This window comes from Hoplias malabaricus, chromosome 5 (genome assembly GCF_029633855.1).
Source record: "Hoplias malabaricus isolate fHopMal1 chromosome 5, fHopMal1.hap1, whole genome shotgun sequence".
Lineage (NCBI taxonomy): Eukaryota > Metazoa > Chordata > Actinopteri > Characiformes > Erythrinidae > Hoplias > Hoplias malabaricus.
Genome location: NC_089804.1, coordinates 15,221,977 through 15,241,881, shown reverse-complemented (window position 1 = coordinate 15,241,881; position 19,905 = coordinate 15,221,977). Strand labels below are relative to the sequence as shown.

The following is a 19,905-nucleotide window of genomic DNA, read 5'->3' as shown; positions in this document are numbered from 1 at the left end:
TTTCAGTGTTTTCACTGTCTAACTTTGTCTTGTTTTTTGTAAACATAAAGTTAGAATTTGATGTTTGCAAGACACACCAATATGAGCATGTTTACAGCAGTGTTACATCACCTTTCCTTTTAATTATAGTTTTAAACAGTTTGGGAACTGAGGATACTTACTGCTGCAGGTGAACTTTTCAACAGTTCATATTTTAGCGCCATTGTTGAATCCTTGTCTTCATGATGCACCACTGGAGACAGATCTGGACTACAGGCAAACTAATCAAGCAAATGTAATCTTGTTTCTACAAAGCCACACTATTGCATCACATGCAAAATGAGGTCTGGCATTGTCTGCCTGAAATGGCCATGGATGTCTCCTTGTTGTCAGCTCACGTTTCAGCTAAATCTCAAATCATCAAGTATGTTTTAATGATACCTTCACACATACAGTCATGACCTAACGTGTTGGTGCCCCTAACATTTTTCCAGAAAATTATTGCAATTAAATATTTTTGTTATAGACGTTTATTTCTTTGTGTGCATTGGAACAACACAAAAAATTGTCCAAATTTGTATAATTTAATGCAATACTCCAAAAAATGACAAATTTATTGGCACCCTCAACTTAATATTTGATTGCACACCCTTTGGAAAAAAAATAAGTGAAATCAGTCGCTTCTTATAACCATCAACAAGCTTCTTACACCTCTCCGCTTTGTTCCCATCCATTTCTGGGTGCTGTCCTTCTGGAAGACCCATGACCCAGTATGCAAACACAGCTTTCTGACACTGGGCCCTACATTGCAACCCAAACTCTTTTGGTAATCTTCAGATTTCATGATGACTTGCACACAGTCAAAGCACCCAGTGCCAGAGGCAGCAAAACAACCCCAAAACATCTTTGAACCTCCACTATATTTGGCTGTAGGTACTGTGTTCTTTTCTTCGTAGGTTTTCAGTAGACAGTAGAATGATGTGCTTCACCAAAAAGTTCTCTGTCTTGGTCTCATCTGTCGTTTTCCCAGAAGGATTTTGGCTTACTCATGTACATTTTGGCAAACTACAGTCTAGCTTTTTTATGTCTCTGTGTCAGCAGTGGTGTCCTCCTGGGTCTCCTGCCATAGCATTTCATTTTATTCCAATGTCAATGGACAGTTCACACTGATACTGATGCACCCAGTGCCTTCAGGACAACTTGAATTTCTTTGGAATTTGATTGGGGCTGCTTATCCACCATCCACTATCCTGTATTTAAATCTTTCAAAAAGTTTTCTTGTCCATCCACATTCAGGGAGATGAGCCACAGTGCCATAGGTTGTAAACTTCTCTATTATGTGGCGCACCATGGACAAACGGACATCAAGATCTGTGGAGATGGACTTGTAAACCTTGAGATTGTTGAAATTTTTTCACAGTTTTGATTCTCAAGTTCTCAGACAGTTCTCTTCTCTTTTTGTTCTCCATCCTTAGTGTGGCACAGACACACAATGCAACGTCAACTTCTCTCCTTTTTATCTGGTTTCAGGTGTGATTTTTTTAATATTGCCCACACCTGTTACTTGCCACAGGTGAGTTTAAAAGAGGATCACATACTTGAAGCAAAGTTCATCTATCCATTATCTGTAACCCTTATCAATATATAACATATATAATAATATATATCTATATATATAATATATAACCCAATCAACCTACCAACATGTGTTTTTGGACTGTGGGAGGAAACCGGAGCACCTGGAGGAAACCCACGCAGACACAGGGAGAACACACCACACTCCTCACAGACAGTCACCCGGAGGAAACCCACACAGACACAGAGAGAACACACCACACTCCTCACAGACAGTCACCCAGAGGAAACCCACACAGACACAGAGAGAACACACCACACTCCTCACAGACAGTCACCCGGAGGAAACCCACACAGACACAGGGAGAAAACACCACACTCCTCACAGACAGTCACTCGGAGGAAACCCACACAGACACAGGGAGAACACACCACACTCCACACAGACACAGGGAGAACACACAAACTCCTCACAGACAGTCACCTGGCGCGGGAATCAAACCCACAACCTCCAGGTCCCTGGAGCTGTGTGACTGAGACACTACCTGTTGAAGCAAAGTTATTTTAACCATAATTTTAAAAAAGGTGGCAATAATTTTGTTTGGCCAGTTCTTGGAGTTTTGCATGAAATTATAGAAATTGTGGCTTTTTTTGTGTTGTTTACACAAAGGAAATAAATGTGTATAACACAACACGTGTAATTACAATAATTTTCTAGAGAAATTTCGGGGGTGCCAACACTTTTGGCCATGACTGTGCAAGTCACTCCAATACCATTTACAGATTTTGGCTTTTGGACCTTTCACTTACAAAATCTGGATGATCCCTTATGCCTTTGGCGCTGAGAAATCGGCATCCATTTCCCTAAAAACAAGCTGAACTATGGACTCAACTCACAATGTGATGTAAGTAATATATATATCAATTTTGCATTGCGACATGTTCCTTTTGGACTGTTAGGTAATATTTTCATTGATATTGGAAATATTTCCTGAATAAATCTGTCAATTAAAATAACAGTTCAAAATAATTTACAAATCGCAAATTCTTGTTATAAATTCATTACAAAAGTTCCAGTTTATCCGGAAGCAGGATTTTTGCACCGTCTGTGTTATTAATCACGAGTAAAGGAAATTAGAGCTTGACTGGCAATTATGGGCAGTGAGTAAGAGCGATACTGAATTCAGTTAAAATAATTTCACTAACTGAATGGAATGATATGACTTTATACGGTTAAAAATGAAACTCCAGTTGACTTCGCATTCATAAACTGCATTTTAATTGCATCATAAGCTGGGACCGATGCCTGTACCAGAGCTTTTAATTTTCTGTAATAGTCTGCTTGCTTGAAGTGCTTCACATTCCTTAATATGTAGGAACACTCTTGTAATCATTATTTATTCATTTTTTGGATAGGGTATAGTATTCTCAAGTGGTGTTGCACTTATAGAGAATATTTTATATTCTTTTGATCCTCAGCATGAGCAGTGATTACACATTTTCTAGAATTCTCTGTGGAAACCATGAAATAGTTGATATTTTCACTGTGGATTTGCAGCTCAAACTGAATACTAATTTAGTAACAGTATCAAAGCTGGTTGGTGATTAACTACTTTTTTCTGAGACCGGGATCTTCGATAAAGCAGGATTAAAAGGGGACGTGTAATTAAACAAGACTAAGAATGGCTAATTTAACTGGACCTCCACTGGGTGCATAACATTTGTGGCACAGGTGTCGCTGGCATTTCATCAATGGAAGAGTAGGGTCCAAAATACATAGACTAAATGAAGAAATGAAACATAAAAAAAGGAAGATTAGATTTTTTTATATAAACGTATTGTGTGATTGTTTAAGTGTTTGTAAAATTGTTAACACAATTATTGATATATTCATTATCACCTGCATTTTTTGTAGCATCAGTGTGTTTTGTTGTCCATTTTCTTTCTAGATTATAATACAGCACGGCGCGGTGGAGCAGTCACACAGCACCAGGGACGTGGAGGTTGTGGGTTCGAGTCCCGCTCCAGGTGACAGTCTGTGAGGAGTGTGGTGTGTTCTCCCTGTGTCTGCGTGGGTTTCCTCCGGGTGACTGTCTGTGAGGAGTGTGGTGTGTTCTCCCTGTTTCTGCGTGGGTTTCCTCCGGGTGACTGTCTGTGAGGAGTGTGGTGTGTTCTCTCTGTGTCTGCGTGGGTTTCCTCCGGGTGACTGTCTGTGAGGAGTGTGATGTGTTCTCCCTGTGTCCGTGTGGGACACCTCCGGGTGACTGTCTGTGAGGAGTGTGGTGTGTTCTCCCTGTGTCTGCGTGGGTTTCCTCCGGGTGCTCTGGTTTCCTTCCACAGTCCAAAAACACACGTTGGTAGGTGGATTGGCGACTCAAAAGTGTCCGTAGGTGTGAGTGAATGTGTGTGTGTGTGTGTGTGTGTTGCCCTGTGAAGGACTGGCGCCCTCTCCAGGGTGTATTCCTGCCTTGTGCCCAATGATTCCAGGTAGGCTCTGGACCCACCGCAACCCTGAATTGGATAAGCGCTTACAGACAATGAATGAATGAATGAATTAAAATATACAGGTTTGTTTTTTTACTATATACACACTCTCATTGCTACACACTGCACTGTGTCTAACTTCTCTTCACTCCACGTCCCTTATCTTCACCCTCGCTTCACAAAGTGCCTCTGTTTGAGCCAATCAGAAAACACAATGCTGATACTGTCACCATGCCGATTGGTCCAACGTCAGGTGCGCGAACAGGAATGGAGTTGGTTCCACATTGGTGTAAAAGGGCAATACTTGGATTCAAACCCTAGTGACTCGAGACTCAACATAGATTTAAACCTGTGCTGTGACTCGAGTCATTAGTCTACATGAGTCTACAGACTGAGTCGACACACGACTTGGACTCAAACTGAGACTCTGACTCCCGTTCCCGCAGGTTTGACTCAATTAATGTTCATCGTAATTGACGTATCTCTTCTTTTCTCTTCATTAAGTCAGTACTAGTCTGTTTTAATCCTCAATCTCTGTTTGGTTCTACATGTGTTGGTGTTGTGCAGTAATACGCCCTGGACGGCGCACACTTTTATGGCCCTGGTTTCCTCTATATATTTTTGTAGCCAGTGAGCTTTGGAAGAATACTGTTAGGGAATCGTACGATGGAGGGGGAGGGAAAACCCTGAGGCTCTGGTCAGCAACGACTGAATCCAGCGCTTCTAAATGAGTTCCTTATTGCCAATGCTAAAAATCACTGCATTGTTCAGTGTTTGTCAGTTTCTCCAAGAGTGGGAGAACGAGGTGAGGAAAACAGGAGAAAGAGAGAGAGAGAGAGGGGGGGGGGAGTTTGAAAACAGAAACATAAGCTTTTCTATGCCACTTTTTTTCCCCCCTTTTTTTCTTTCCCTTGAGGCATTTTGTGTCTTGTGGAGAAAAGCAAAAAAAATGTGCTGTATATTTGAAGTGTTAGGTCATGTGACCCACGCAGCGTTTATGAATCGGGGAGCATAATTATTTCTTACTGAGAGACATGGAGAGTGTGTGCCTGTGGAAAGAGGGAGGGAGAAACAAGAGAGGGAGGGAGTGAGAAAGAGAAGAGAGAAATGAGTCGGGTTGCCGCTGAGCCTCCACAGCCAAAGGGACTGGAGTGAAGGCGGAGAGTACTCGCTTCCTCTCCTCTCGGGGCAAACTGGGAAAAGTCTCTGGCCAGTGAAACAGGCTCAAGTGTGGGTGAGTTTTGGCTCGCAGGAAACTTTCCAAACAATGTCTTCATTTGTTTTCCTTCTTTTTTCCCCCCTCTCCTTCTTTGACTTCCTCTCATTTCGGCTCCGACTGTATCAGTGTTGAAGAGAAGGAAAGGGAGATCTGCTTTATTTTACTAGTAACTGAAAGTTGACAGCCTTAATTGAAGACAGAGCGAGAGATTGAGAGTGTGTGTGTGTGTGTGTGTGTGAGAGAGAAAGAGAGAGAGATAAAGAAAAGCGAGAGAGAGAGAGACAGGAGAGAAAAAGTGATCACACTTTCCACACACCACACTTTGTCTCTGCTCAAGTGCGACTTTCCACTCTTTGATTCTGCTGAGTTGTGTATGTCATCAAAAGTGCATTCATTAGCCTTGTGTGCCGTCTTTCTGTCAGGACTTTGTTACAATCAGAGCTTTGACCCCTAACATCAAACCAGCGGTGGGTAGATTAACCAAAGTCTGTTCTCCTAAAGAAATGTGTCGTTAAAAGCAAAGTGAAAGCACCTTCCCAAAAGAACATCTCGAGTAGACGGTGTTCGGAAGAACAGCAGCTCAAAAGAACACTTCAACGATGTTCTAGAACGGCAGCGGAACCTCGAAAACACATCCAGCATCCGAGAACATCTACAGCACATGGACTGTACGCTGTACGACTCTGTTCTCCTTCGTGATCGTTTTGGACTAAAATAAAGAAGCTCCAAAGTCAGTGGTGTGGCCAATCACAGAGCAGCTCAGCAACAAATCAGAATCAAGTTGATCGCAACAAGGGAATAAAAAACAGTTCATTCCTTGCCTCACTAACAAGTTTGAAACCACTTGGGAAAGTCCAACTAGTCGCTACCCACTTCTGGCTGAGAGTAGAGTGGGGTCTCGGTGTGCGTGTAAGGGGATACTCTCGGCATATGTGTGGAGTGTTTGTACTGGCAGTTCTGAACGTGTGCTCTTAAACAGCCATTGTGTTGTGTCTGTTCCAAGACATTTTTACATTTTTTCCCCCTTTCTTGCCCGCGGCCAGACTGCCGAGGATGTAAATCTCAGTGTAGTTTGACTTGTCAGTCTGTGGCAGGATGTCGGCGATTGCAAGATTTTTTTTTTCTTAAACACAGCCAGGTGAGCAGGTTCCTCAGCATCTGAGACACATTGCACAACCGTTGCCGGATCCGCGAGATCGTTTGCTCGTACTTGTCTCAGAAAAGCTGCAAATCGGGACAAGAATCGCTAACAGTAGGATCTTGCTCTGTGGTCTGAACCTGCACAGGTAGGGCACTGTAGGTTTGGTTGTAGTTTGAGGTAAAAGTGTGAACCCCTGCTCAAAAGACATGTTTTGTTACAGAGTTAGTACAGCGTTTCTTATTGTGTATCAGTGGAGATTCATTCTTCTGCACAGGCTGTGCTTTTCTGTGTCCCTGTGTCTTTATTGCCATCAGATGAACAGCAGTTGTTGGTTAAAAAAGTGTGTTTTCACTCAGAATTAATGACCAGGTGGTTCCAAACTTTTTGGACACGACTACAGTAAAATAAACCTATATATGAACTTATCCTCATGTAGGAATATTTATACTTTACAGAAATAAAAATCCGAAGCAGGCAGTGTTCAAGTGCTAATAAAAATGAAGGGTTTTCAAAGGGTTTTGGAGAGGAAGGTTCCCTAAGGAACCGTCAGTGGCTGTATGTGAGAGTGGCACAAACCTCATCGAGACCTCATTACGTAAAGAGCCTGTAACAACTAAAGCTCATTTTGGGATTAAACAATTACAAAACTTTTATTTTGAAAAGTGCAAGAAAGCAACGTTCTGGTACCGAGGTGTATCCCGAAGAGTGGTTAGAGTGAAGAAACAGTAGAACCATAAAATGGAACCACAAAGTGGAGTAGAGTGGATATGAAGTGTGAAAGTGAAACTGAGTAAATTAGAATGAGTGGTTAACACAATTAGTGTTTGGACAAGAAAAAAAAATAGTGGTACAATGGTTGTTAGTGCAATGTTAAGCCGTGTTTAAAAAAAGGTTTTTGAAAAGTTTACCACGTTTTTCCCACCACAAGAAAAAATCTAAGAACCACATATATATGATATATAATTTTTATGTTTATTTATTAATTTTTTTTAATGTTTATTCTTCTGTTTAAAAGCACTGCCGTTACTAAAGAAACCCTTGAAGCTAAAACAAACTCTAATGATACGCAAGTGTAAATATTCTCACTGTTTTCCTGTTTATTTTGGTTTTTAACTCCGGGTTCCCATCGTTTTTACTAAAGCACTGTGAGGAAGGGACTTCCGAAACAACAGGAGCCACAGTGATAAATGTCTTTCTGTGACCCGTGTAATGATTCCAGCTGGTTTGTTATGATCTCTTAAGGCTTTTTCAGCAGAAATGTCTTAACCCCTGCACCTCTGCTATATTATTTCTCCCGCCTATGAATTATGAAGAGGAAGGGATTGAAAGGGATGTATATAGTTTCTTTTTTTCTGTTCTGTTCTTTTTTTTTTTTTTTTTTGGGCAGGATTTTTCAAGCAAAATAAAAGCATGGCGATAGTGCTGGTGGTGGTCACCCCTGGGCAAACTCGGTGTATACATACATCAGATAGAACATATCTGTGAACACCTTAATGGTCTTTTAATTTTTATTTTCTGAACACGTAAGGTGAAATTATGGCCTGTGAAAACGTATGGCCCTTGTATTGTTTTCCATAGAAAGGCGTCCCTCTTTATTGTTGTATTTATCTTCACCTGTGTATGTATGGATTGGCTTTATTTGGATAATATGTAAGTTTAGAGTTAAAATTTTGCGTAAGTATCGTACAGCCGAGGTTCTCTACCGAGCTAACATTGGAACCCACATGGTCTTTAACTAATGACCCACTTTTATTGCATCCAAAACTTTTCAGGGTCATATTCAGGGTCATGTTTGTGCTTTGCCATTTCGCAACAACAATTTAAATATAGTCCTTTCAGTCAAACGTTGGTGATAACTTGGCAACAGCTCATTCACTGTACATCGGTTACACTTGCCTGTCAAATGTACGACATCGGTAGGCAAAGGGTTAAAAATGTTTTGACCACATGACTCAAGCCTTGCCCACTTTGGATTGTGACTCACCACCTGAACACACTGTAATATTCAGATGTGTGTTCATGATGGTCTGTAATTGGTCACATGAAGATGTTTATACGAAAAAATTAGGTCATAGTGTAGATATAGGGTCTATATGTGGGACTACTTTTGAGGGGTGGGGGTGGGGGGGGGGTGTTCAGGAGTTCTACAAGTCCTACAACCTGTGTGCATCCGCATAACATACTAAATATAAATATAATTAAATTTACTGATTACAGTGTCTTAAAAATAGGTAAACTGAGAAGTTGTGGTATAAACCAAATAAATAGAGCCACAGTGCTGGAGCATGACAACTTTGGATTAGCCCTGTTGGGTGCTTCTTCAGTGCCATGTGCTAAGGTCTCTTCACAAATGTATTACACATTTTTAATGTGTGATGGAATGTTATTTAACACATCCAACAACAATCTGGAATGAGGAGAAGGCAGAGAGGCAAACACATTGTAGACAACAGAGCTCGCGGTTCAGGCGCACACAGTCATAAACGCACAACAACAACAACAACAAAAACGCTGTCGTAACTTTAATGGAATGTCCCAGCCTCCTCTTTCTTTACATCTCTCAGATCTACTCGTAGAACAGACTACGAGTTTACACGAGAAGCACAAAAAGGCTCGTCACAAAGAGCAACAAACTATTGTCAAACCAGATATTCACGTTCCACCATGACTGAAGCTCCAGCAGCTAAACCCTGGCTTCTCATTGCTGCTCGGTGGAACAGCACAGATTCCTCAAGCCATCGTGAGTAAACACATTAAATATAGCATCATCAATTGCAACCATCCACTCAGCCACAGTCACATGTTACTAAGCTTAATGTATTGTCACTCTCTAAAGAAAAAACCCATGTATCTCTGTTGTGCAAAGGGTTAAGTGGAAGTAAAGGTAAAGTGATTTTCTTCCAATACAATTCGAAACACTCTGTGGTGATGTAAATGATTGGGCTGATTGTGGTGATGTAAATGATGTGGCTGATTGTTGGTGTTTGAACTTGGCAGAGGGGCAGAGTGCTATTGAACCGTGAGAGAATGTTTACTGTTTCCAAAAAAAAAAAAAAAACCTATTAAAATCATTTACTCTACCTTTAAATTATGGCGATTGTGTCTGAACGAAACCGAACGAGAACAATATTTTCTTGGTTATATGAGCTTAGTGTTGTATGCTCCATGTCAAGTCCATTTTCCAAGTCATTTTCCAAGTCATTGTTAGTGCTGTTGGGGATTAATTTTGTAAAATGTGTTGTTTGTGAAATTAAAATGTACTAGGCATATTTGGCTGGATTTGTATTTACAAGACTCTTTCCCTACCATTCAAATTTTGGAATCACCAATAGGAAATTTTTGATTAATTTTTTCAGTAACATAAAGCATACTTATAAATTTTTTAGAATTTTTGTTACAAAAATGTGTGTAATTGTATCAATTATTTATCTGTATTTAGAAATTATTAGTTATTTATAATGTATTAGTAACTTACATACCATTGCCATCTAAAGACAACCATCTTCAAAATGGCACCTTCAAAATTCTTTCAAAGGAAGTCAGTGTAAAGATTTTTTTCCAAGTAATTTTGGAGCATTTCTTTTGATCAGTTCATCATGACATTTTCACGCAATGTGAAGGACACGTGCTATGTTCAGATGATGTGGTAAATTAAATTATAAAAAGTGTAACATCTATGTTCATATATGTTTTTTTTTTAGATTATACTTGGGATATAAAATATATTAGAATCTCGGCGGCCAGAAGTAATTTTATAAAATTAAACCGTATCGAACATGATTTCAGGTCTATATTTTGCTGTACTGGATTTTGTGTTGTAGAAGATATTTTTATGATGAGACCAGCACGCAGTGGTCCTACAGCATTGAGTCCCCTCAGTCTCGGGCAGGAATTTGGCGGTCAATCAAGCAAAAAGTGACAGGGAGGGGCTGTACAGGTGGTTTAAAGGAGAACTGAAGGTAGGGTTGGAGTGGAGGGGGGGCAGTCTGTACTCTGTAATTATGAAGGAAGCCATCAGATCAGTATTTCCCTTGTATATTTTTGCAGGTGTGTAAGAATGTGTCTCGAGCCATGTGTGTATAAGGCTTATGTGTGCTTGCGTGAAAGCTGAACATCTGCTCTTTGAATCCCTGTATAACTGTATATATCTGCACTTGCATGTCAGGGCTGCTATTAATGTCTGTGTACTACGCATGTGCGGTTTTAAGCATTTTACCTCAAGGTAATTATCGAACCTACCGTAGTACGCATAGTTTATAAGCTATATAAACAAACCATATTCATTTTTAGTCATTTTTAAATAGCAGTGCTACACTGTAAATAGCAGTTCCTGGATGTGAGAGTCCACACTTCCAAAATGTCTTCTCGAATAAAAGGCATTTTTGTCCCGTTAGTTTTAATGGCTTATCATATGTTACAGTGTGACACAATAGTTTTTGATATTTAACAATGTCTATACCTCAACAAAAGCCAAACTGATGAGCTGTAAGTCATCGTTTACCACGATAATGGTATGACTACTTTCACATACTTCTGCAGTGTACTTGAGCCTTATTTGAGATTCCTGTAGAGATACTGACACCACCCCTGACAAGGCAGAGGACAAATTAACCACTTTAGCGTTTGTCAGAAATGTTGTAGCTGTTGGGACACCGCCAGTCTGTCAGCAGTGCTGTAACCATGCCAGTGCCAGAGGCTAACCTGATTGGTCATTGAGATCATATTGCTGAGGAATTACTGAGAGGGCGACTACATTAATTTAGCTTTGTCCTACTTTAAAAAGTGTGTTTTTGTGCGTAAGTTATCACTTGTCTGTGGGGTTGAATTCTCTTTGGACAAAATAACACAAATAAATCTTCAGACTTAAAAACGAAATATTTTTTAAGATGGAATCTTTGAATTAATATTTGTTCCATAAGATTTGCTCAAAGGAAGGCTTTGCTTGTGTTGTCAAAAAAGATATTTCTCACGTAAGAGTAACAAACGTTCAACAGAACCTGAGTTAACTTGTTCTTGTGAATTTCAATATATAAATAGAAAGTGGTTGAACTCTGTTTAGAATGCTTTAAATTTTGGTGTGTCCATTTATTAATGGCTGTGGCACATGGTCTTAGTTTTAAATTAAGTGAAGTCAGTGACTGTTTTAAAGAATCCACAGTTCCCTCTCTCTCTCTGTGTGTGTGTGTGTGTGTGTGTGTGTGTGTGTGAGAGAGAGAGTTTATACACATGAGTGTGAATGCTCCTCTGTGGCAGCGCTACTGTAATGAGAGCCATCTATTAGCCTCTGATGGCCTGATTAAATAAACCGTGTTCGCCTGAAATGGCTAGCTTCAGCTCAGCTGCCGTCTCATTTGTTTTTCTAAATCTGATTTCTTGTCTGATTACTCTATGTAACGAACCATAGCCGCAATCAGAGTGGCCATCGTACAAGGATTCTGTTCATCAAGCAGCCGCTGTCCCCTGATATATGAGCAAAAATAACACAGCCTCAAATAAACTCAACCTGCTCCTTTCCTCAACTAGATTACAATCATTCTTTAGAGTTGTAGTTTGGTGAAAATCAGATTTGCAGGTTTCTCCTGTATTCCCAGTGCAGCGGGTCAGCTGAGACAGGTTTGCTAAGGTTTTCACTGGTGCTAAGAGGCTAATATGTCAAACAAGTAGATTAGCCAAACACTTTTAGCTAGCTAACATGAAATATCTCTGGTGTAAACATGCATAATTTCTTCCCACAGTGGGTCTGCAGTAGTCTTTAATACTCATTGTCTTGTTTTTAAAGCTATGAAAACCCCCTTCTGATGTGTTTTGAATGTCGGTGGAACTTTTAAACAAGTACAGCTACTTTAGGGTGGATTTTTGGGGGTTAGCTTGTTGGAGTTAGCCAAATAGCTATGTGGTTGTCTAAATAATCTCAGCTTGTTTTTTCTCCTCTGGCTAAAAGGCTAAAAACATGTCTCTGCATCTATCTTGGGATGAATAAAGATTGAATCATTGACATAGTTGCATTTACGTTAGGCCAGGATTCAGGAATGTTTGATATCACAGGGATTTCCTACGGTGCATAGTGCACTTGTGTAATACATAACGAACAAAAACTGTAAATTTGTGAGTACTGTCGAGCTTGACGCAGTGCTGCGTTTTTGCTTTGATGCTAATTGCTTTTTAAAAGCAATTGGTAATTTCAGCAATAGCAGTTCCATTGCAAAACCACGAAGCTAACTTTGTGTTGGTGGATTGACTAAGGTCAGAGGAAAGTGGGTAAAGTAGGTTTTGCTAAATTTTTCCTTTTTGTTTCAAGACACTTTTCACTTATCCATGCTCTGTTATGCTCTCTCCATTACTCTGCTCTCTCTTTCCCTTACAAAAGTAGAATCACATCATGGAACAGAGCTGTCATTTCTTCAATGGTGCAGCCATTTTTTTAACTACTATATTTTCTCTCTCTCTCTCTCCCTCCCTCCCAATTTCTCTCCCTTTTCATCCTTTCTTTCTAACATTTTTAAGACCCAAAATAGCTCCCATCAGCGTTTCTTGTGGTATCCTGACTGTTTATTTTGTTAGCAAAGACTTGGATTGGCAGCAGCTTTTAAGGACAGGTTGAATGCTATATACAAAGCCCGTCCTGCCCAAATGCCAGGGAAAAATGATACATTGTGTAAAGTGCTTGTTATGACACTCTTATTGGCATTACAAAGGCACTGGCAGAAATAGAAGCTCTCACGCTAGCTCATGATTACAGGACAATTTATTTGATTCTTCAGCTACTTGAATTATCACTTCAGGACAAGGCATTCTCAAGTGACGGATGATGAATAGCACTGGGATTTGCAGTGCCAGAGTCGGGTTTACGGGACGTTTTGGGGTGGGAAGGATGTCTGCTGGGAGCCAGGAGCAACCGGGTGTCAGTTTGTTTTTTAATTGATGGAACACGCCACTCTGCCGGAAGCTGCTCGCCCAGGAATTCAAAAGTGTCAGTTTTATTTTCGGCTGTAAAAAGAGTTTATGATGAAACGCCAGGCAGATGACAAAGGAAAGCTTTGTTTAATTTCAAGGCCAAACAATTAAGCAAGGAATTATTTTAGGTTGTTTTTTGTTTTTTACAGTTTTGTTTATTAAAACCTAGAAAAAAAAGGCTTCCAAAAAAGCAGTGAGACATAGAAAAAGTACACAAGAAAGAATCGAATACAGAGTGGAAGACAGACAGGTAGCCAGGAGCAGCAGCAAGAAAAACAGTGGGAAAGACAAACAGCAAGAGGGGAATACAGACATGTTGTAAGAATGACAACTCGACAGTTAAAATAATAATAAAAAAAGAGCTATAAGAATATATAAAAAGAGCTTTGAAATAGGAGAAAGAAAGAGAAAGTAGTAAATATGACAATCAAAGAAGGAAAACTGAGAAAAGCTGACACAAATGAAATAAAAAAAACCCTAGAAAATCAGGAAGAGCAGTGACAAGAAGGAAGTGCAGAAGTTAGAGTAAAAAAAATATATATATATATTATATTATTATTATTTAACATTATTTGTGTGTGTTAATGACGTCTGGCCTGTGCTCCTCTTGCTCAGCCTTCAGTGATGTGTGTGTGTGTGTGTGTGTGTGTGTTGACCCACCTCATGACCGCTCAAACCTCACCTAGCCTCAAGGCGTCCCTGCACCAAGCCAAATGTTTCACAGAACACATTTCGCATTCAGGCATCTTTCTTCAATTGGATCCACATGCATGTTTATGGGAGTTGATGGCACACAACGCCGCTGTGATTTCACCACCGTCTCATTTTAATGTCTTCCTGGCAAAACACTGAGACGAATTATTTTACCAACAAGGGCTCCGAATGTAAACGCACCTCGTGCACATGTGTTCTCCAACATTTACACAGGATATAAACACCATTTGTTCCGTTCTCAAACTACAGCCATACACAGTCCTTCGGTAGCTCTTTCCGTTCCGCTGTTAAAGGGCCTGGCTGGGGTTGCAGTGTCGTAAAGTCATAAAGAGTGTTGTTACTGCAGATAATGGCAGCTTGTGGAATGGGGAATCTGGGGAAAATGATTGTATTGTAATGTTGTACTGTCCCTGGCTTTTGGAAATCAAATGCGTTGAAACCTGCCAAAATGAGAGGCTTATTTATTTATTTATTTATTTATTGATTGATTGATTGATTCTTCACTAAGTCACTGCAAACCTCAGTTTCTTTTGTACTTTTTGTACATTTTGCTCCTTGGCTCTCTCTACAGTTACAGAGTGTAATTCACTTTTACAACACTATCAGGAACTCAAGGGGGTATGGGAGGGAAGGAGGAGTTGTTTCCTACCCTCCTCCAAAAGTTACATAGTGCAGTTTCTGCAGTGCTGAGCCAGGAGTAGCAACGACAGAGGCTCTATTCTCCTTATTACAGCTCAGTGAAGCATCACTGTTATTTTAACGCTGTAATTTAAAGGTGACAATCCTACATAGTGCTGCTTTAATTCTAATGCTGCTGCCGTCTAAACACCCACACAGATCTTTTTGCAGTAAAACGACGTAAGGCATGTGTGCTCTCTGGGAGCAGGAGAAGCGTAAGAAGATAACTGTCTGCCAGAATTCTCCTACCCTGCAGTTACCAACACCATCGACTAGATTTCATTACTTCAGATGTCCTCAGGTGAAAGTTATGACAGCATTCTCTCAACGTTCCCTCGTTTTTCTTTCTTCCACACTCTCTTCACACTCACCCCCTCTGTAGAATCACAAAAGCATAGAGGCTACATTTTCACTCCCTGCTAAAAATCCTTTTTTGGAATGGAACACTTGTGGTTTTGCAGAATAAATGAGCTGGGGTTCTTTCTCAGAAGCCTAAAAGGCCTCACCCGTCCCAAGATTGATCTGAGACCGCACATCCCGTGCCTGGGCTACCCACCCCCATCGTGTTCCAAGTCTCCAGGCTGCGGTTAGGCACCTCTGAAAGCCGGTGTGTCTTATAGGAATGGCAGGCGATGTGCTGTTTTTTTTTTTTTGGAAAGCTAATGTGGAAATTTGAAGTAGAGGTTAAGGCATAGATTTAAGGCTATAGGGTGGAAATATTTGGAGGGCGAGAGTGAGGCAGGAAATGAATCCAAACCGCCGTACCATCCCAAATCCGTCACAGCACCAGGGCAAGAATGGCTGGTGGTTAGAGCCAGGCAGAAACAGTGTGTGTTCACAAAAGAAAGAAAGCAAGCGAGTGCGAAAAACTCTAGCCCTCGGCTCTTTCTCTTATATCCTCCCATGACGCCTCGCCCTGCTTCTTCGTCTCTTTTTTTTTGTTTGCTTTTGACTGCGGCACAGTTGACTGTGGCCAATTGTCTGATGGCTCAACAGTTAAGACTCAAGTGGTTGTTTTTGCCGCGGGAGAATGCGAGAGTAGCGACACCTGATCCCTGCAAGGTACTTTTCACTCTTAAAAAAGAAAGGGATACTCTACTCCTGGGATACTCTACCCCAAACACGACCCGCTCACCCTTTCGCTGTGGCAACCTTCGGCGCCTCGGGAGAGGGTGCGTCATTGGGTCCATCAATCAAACCCCCCCTGGACGTTATTGTAGACCAGTGCTTCCCAAACCAGGTCCTTGGGTAGCCCTGACTGTTGACTTTTTAATTGATTTCCCTGCTCAATCACAGTGATTCCCAGCTCCCTGGACAAGGCCATGAAGACCTGATCAGTAAGGCTGCTCCCATGATCTAAATCAGTTGCATAAAGGGCAAGGACTACTTGAAATTGAACAGCAGTGGCACCCACTGCCTCGTGGAGCCCACACATCTCCCCACAGGTCGAGGGCTAATCTGGAGCCGGGACTGGGAATGTTACAGACACAGGACACATCATCAGCTTCGCAGGGATCTTCCCTTCATCCCTCTCGGTTTCTCTCTCGTTCTGGGGCTAATAGGCCTTGGCATGCTCTGCTAATGATCTGTTGAAAAAGTTTGTTCTGTGTAGGATAAAGAAAGGCCAGAGTCAGTGGTGAAAGCAGAGGTTGGCGGAAAGTCCCAGCCCAGGCTCCTAATCCCTTGCAAACACTGGGCTTGCGGTGGGCTGCCTGCTGCGTGCCCCCCAAGCCCACCAGAGCTGCCAGAGAGGGTGAATGAGTCTGTGTGTGTGTGTGTGTGTGTGTGTGTGTGTGTGTGTGTGTGTGTCTCAGAGTCAGCCAGGATACAGCAGTAATAAGAGACCATATGTGAATTTACTTATGGGTGTATGCAGTATGGTATGTATATGTATGAGTGTGTGCCCCCGGGGCCCAGGGGGCTGTGCCAAAGACTGAGCTGTGTGTGTGTGTATTTGTGTGTGTTGGAATGGTGGAATGAGCTCACTCTATGCAGCCTGTGCCCCATAAACCCAGCACAGCCCGCGTAAAAGCCGCTCGGCGAGATGTGACTCATTAAAACGCTCTGGCGCCAAGTCTTTTATTAATTCATTATTGTGTTTGGGGGAAAATTCTAGGAACACGTATTTCTTTTCAATCAGCTCCCCCGTTAAAACGCCAGCTCGCGACTCCATTTGGGTTCTCTCTTTTCCACGGTCTATCGCAGGTTATTATCTCCCCTATATCTCTCTTAAAGATCTCCCTGGATGTATCAGAGATTCTCCACTGAACATATTTTATCTAGTGATTTTACACTCAACCGTAAGGACAGGTCTTAACTAATAGTTTTCCCAAAAAAAATCTACTTTAGACCATTTGTAGTCATCCATCGTCCATGGCCTGAGTTCAACAGAGAGCCTAACAGGCCTTGTGCTCTCTCTGGGTGCCCCCCTCTACACTAGTGTTGATGCTAAACAGGCATCTCCCTCAGAAATAATGGCAATTAGTGTTCTCCTGCAAGCATGTTGAGCAGTCCCATTCTCCTGTGCCACAGGAGTCATGTTCAACTTCCTTGTTTGGTTTTGTTGCGTGAAGCGGAGACACAGCGGACAGTTCGTTATTTAATGTAATTAATACAGTCATTTTTATGTTTATTATTGGAGCTTAATGTTCAAGCATTTCTATTAAGTGACAAAGAGCTACTCTTTGCCAAGAATCCCAAGGCACACTGGAGTTTTCAGGGGTCTGACGATGTCTGTATTCGATTTGAAACAGGCGTTTCCTGGCCTTGCCTGAGATGTGAGGAAAACACAATTATGGTATTGTCTGTTTGTAATGACTTCGTAATGGCTGTGGATTCGGCCTCGGGACTGCTTTCTTCTCCTTGTATTTGGAACTACTCAAGAGTGTTTGTTCTGTTACAGCAGTCCAAGTCTTCGAGGCACCTGTGTGAACTCCAGCCCATGTGTGCGCTCTTTGAGTGCTGACTTCCAAATGATATCTGTTACATATGGAACAGTTCTATGGGGTCACAGGCGGTGTTGTATAAGCAGAGGAGGGGCTACAGGGGGGAGAGTGGGCAGAAAAAAATGGGGTGAGGGCATGGCTGGAAAAAATTGGGGAGCCCTTAGGAGAAGTGAGTGGATGGAAAACAGACAGACAGAAAGAGAGAGAGGGAGGGAGGGAGGGAGGGATTAAACAGCAAGAAAGACTGAAGTGTTCACAGGAGAGAATTCAGTTCAGACGCAAAGCTAAAGATGAGGTAAAACATACTCAGTGTGCTACAAAAAAAAAAATATATATATATAGGCACTTTAAACATTAATTAATCATATAACTTGCAAGATATTAAAAGACCACACCACACACACACACACACCAAAAGTATTTGATCAGCCTAGACATGTTTGGTGGCTGAAGTGTGCTTTTGGGGTTTTGAAGTTGCTAGGCTAATGTCGCTAACAAGCAATGGAAGCTTAGCCTTTAATTAGCACCCTGCGCGCTGATTAAATCATCACACACATGCTTCAACCTCCATTTGCTAAACATTTCAAACAGACCTGACACTGTCTTCACTGTAATTGATTTTAAAAGCATTAAAATCATATAAAACAGTATGTTGTGCTACTCCCTACAAACTTAGCATGAAGCTAAAAGGCTAAAAACATTAGCTGTATCTGTAGGAATTTTTTCTGTACTTTTTCCATCTCATTACAGATAAGATTATGTCAGATTTCTCTGAGATTGCCTTCTGTGACATGTTTAAGGGTCGCAGTTTGCACTATAAGCTTTAAACTATGAGCTTAGCCGCATTAGCCTCATTGTTTCAGTTCAAAATAAAGGAGACATTAGAAAATTAGTTCATCCGCTGTGTTACCATTTAGAGGAAAACGCAAGGGATGGACATTAGTCAAATTATCAAATGGTATTTAATAATAATATATGTTTTACAGAATGTGTGAGTGTGTGTGTTGCCCTGTGAAGGACTGGTGCCCCCTCCAGGGCGTATTCCCGCCTTGCGCCCAATGATTCCAGGTAGGCTCTGGACCCACCCCAACCCTGAACTGGATAAGGGTTACAGATAATGAATGAATGAATGGATGGATATGTTTTACATAATATACATTTTTGTCTGATAAATATTATTACTATATTTTTTAACTCTTTTATTCCAAAATATGTTTCTTGAAAAGAGAGAGAGGCATCAAAAGAAATGTAGAGAATGAGACAGAGACCAAAAGTGGAGAGAGAGAGAGAGAGAGAGAGAGAAAGAGAGCAAATGAGGGACAACGAAAAAGAAGCAGAGAGAGATCAAGGAGGAAAGAATGAAAGAGTCAGAGCAAGTAGTGAAGGCAGAAAGATTGAAAGAGACAGAGAAAAGTAGGAGAGAGAGAGAGAGAGAGAGAGAGCAAATGAGGGGCAGTGAAAAAGAAGCAGAGAGATTAAAGGGCAGAGCGAGAGAGAGAGAGAGAGAGTGAGAGAGAGATGGCAGGGCTCTGTGTCTGGCAGGCTGGGGGCGGGCTCCTCTCCTTCCTGAGACGTGGCCACCCGAGCCCGGCCGAGCTGGGGATGCACATGTGGAACAGTTTACTGTAATGGAACTCTAAATTAGTGGTGGTTTGAAGCTGCCTGCAGCAGTAGGCTGTAATTAACTGGCTCTGTTGAAAGAGAAAGAGCCAGAAAGACATGCAGGGAGGGTATATATGTGTGAGCATATGTGTGTGTGTGTGTTATTTTTTATTTTTTTGGGAAATGTGTGTATATATAGCCATGAGAATAAAGAACTCTAGCAGTGAGACAAAAGTTCCAAGGCTGTTGCTCATGAAACCTACTCCTGGACCTTTTACTACTATTTGTGTCCATTTTCCCTAGTGTTTTAACCACTTTAACTCAATGGCCTTTATGTGGGCACACACACGTGTGTGTGAGTCATCGTATTTACTAAATGACGCTAGCTTCTTAATAGTTAAGTGATGCTTACCTAATAATGCATTCGTTCATTGTCAGTCACCTTGACGATAATATTTCTGAATAAATCATAGCAGTTACCGAATGATCCATTCATACATTCATAATTCATACATATTTGTAAATTAATACTTTGTAGTGGTTACAGAAAAACGCATAGTGATTAGCAAATAATAAGAGTAATTAAGGAATAATAACATGATTATTTTGATTGT

At 41.2% G+C, this 19,905-nt stretch overlaps 1 protein-coding gene across 5 annotated transcripts in view; it reads left to right on the top strand.

Annotated features, from left to right (window-relative positions):
• Positions 1-19,905, top strand: part of rarga (retinoic acid receptor gamma a) — an 86,505-nt gene that overhangs the window by 12,046 nt on the left and 54,554 nt on the right. Inside the window, exon 2 of one of the 5 annotated variants that reach the window (XM_066670597.1) lies at positions 3,504-3,582. The exons of 2 other annotated variants lie outside the window; for them this stretch is intronic. The gene's annotated coding sequence lies outside the window, so the exon portion shown is untranslated. Of the gene's footprint in view, positions 1-3,503; positions 3,583-5,180; positions 5,273-18,675; positions 18,758-19,905 lie in introns of those variants that run through there. 2 more of the 5 variants (XM_066670594.1, XM_066670596.1) reach the window with 2 other exon arrangements.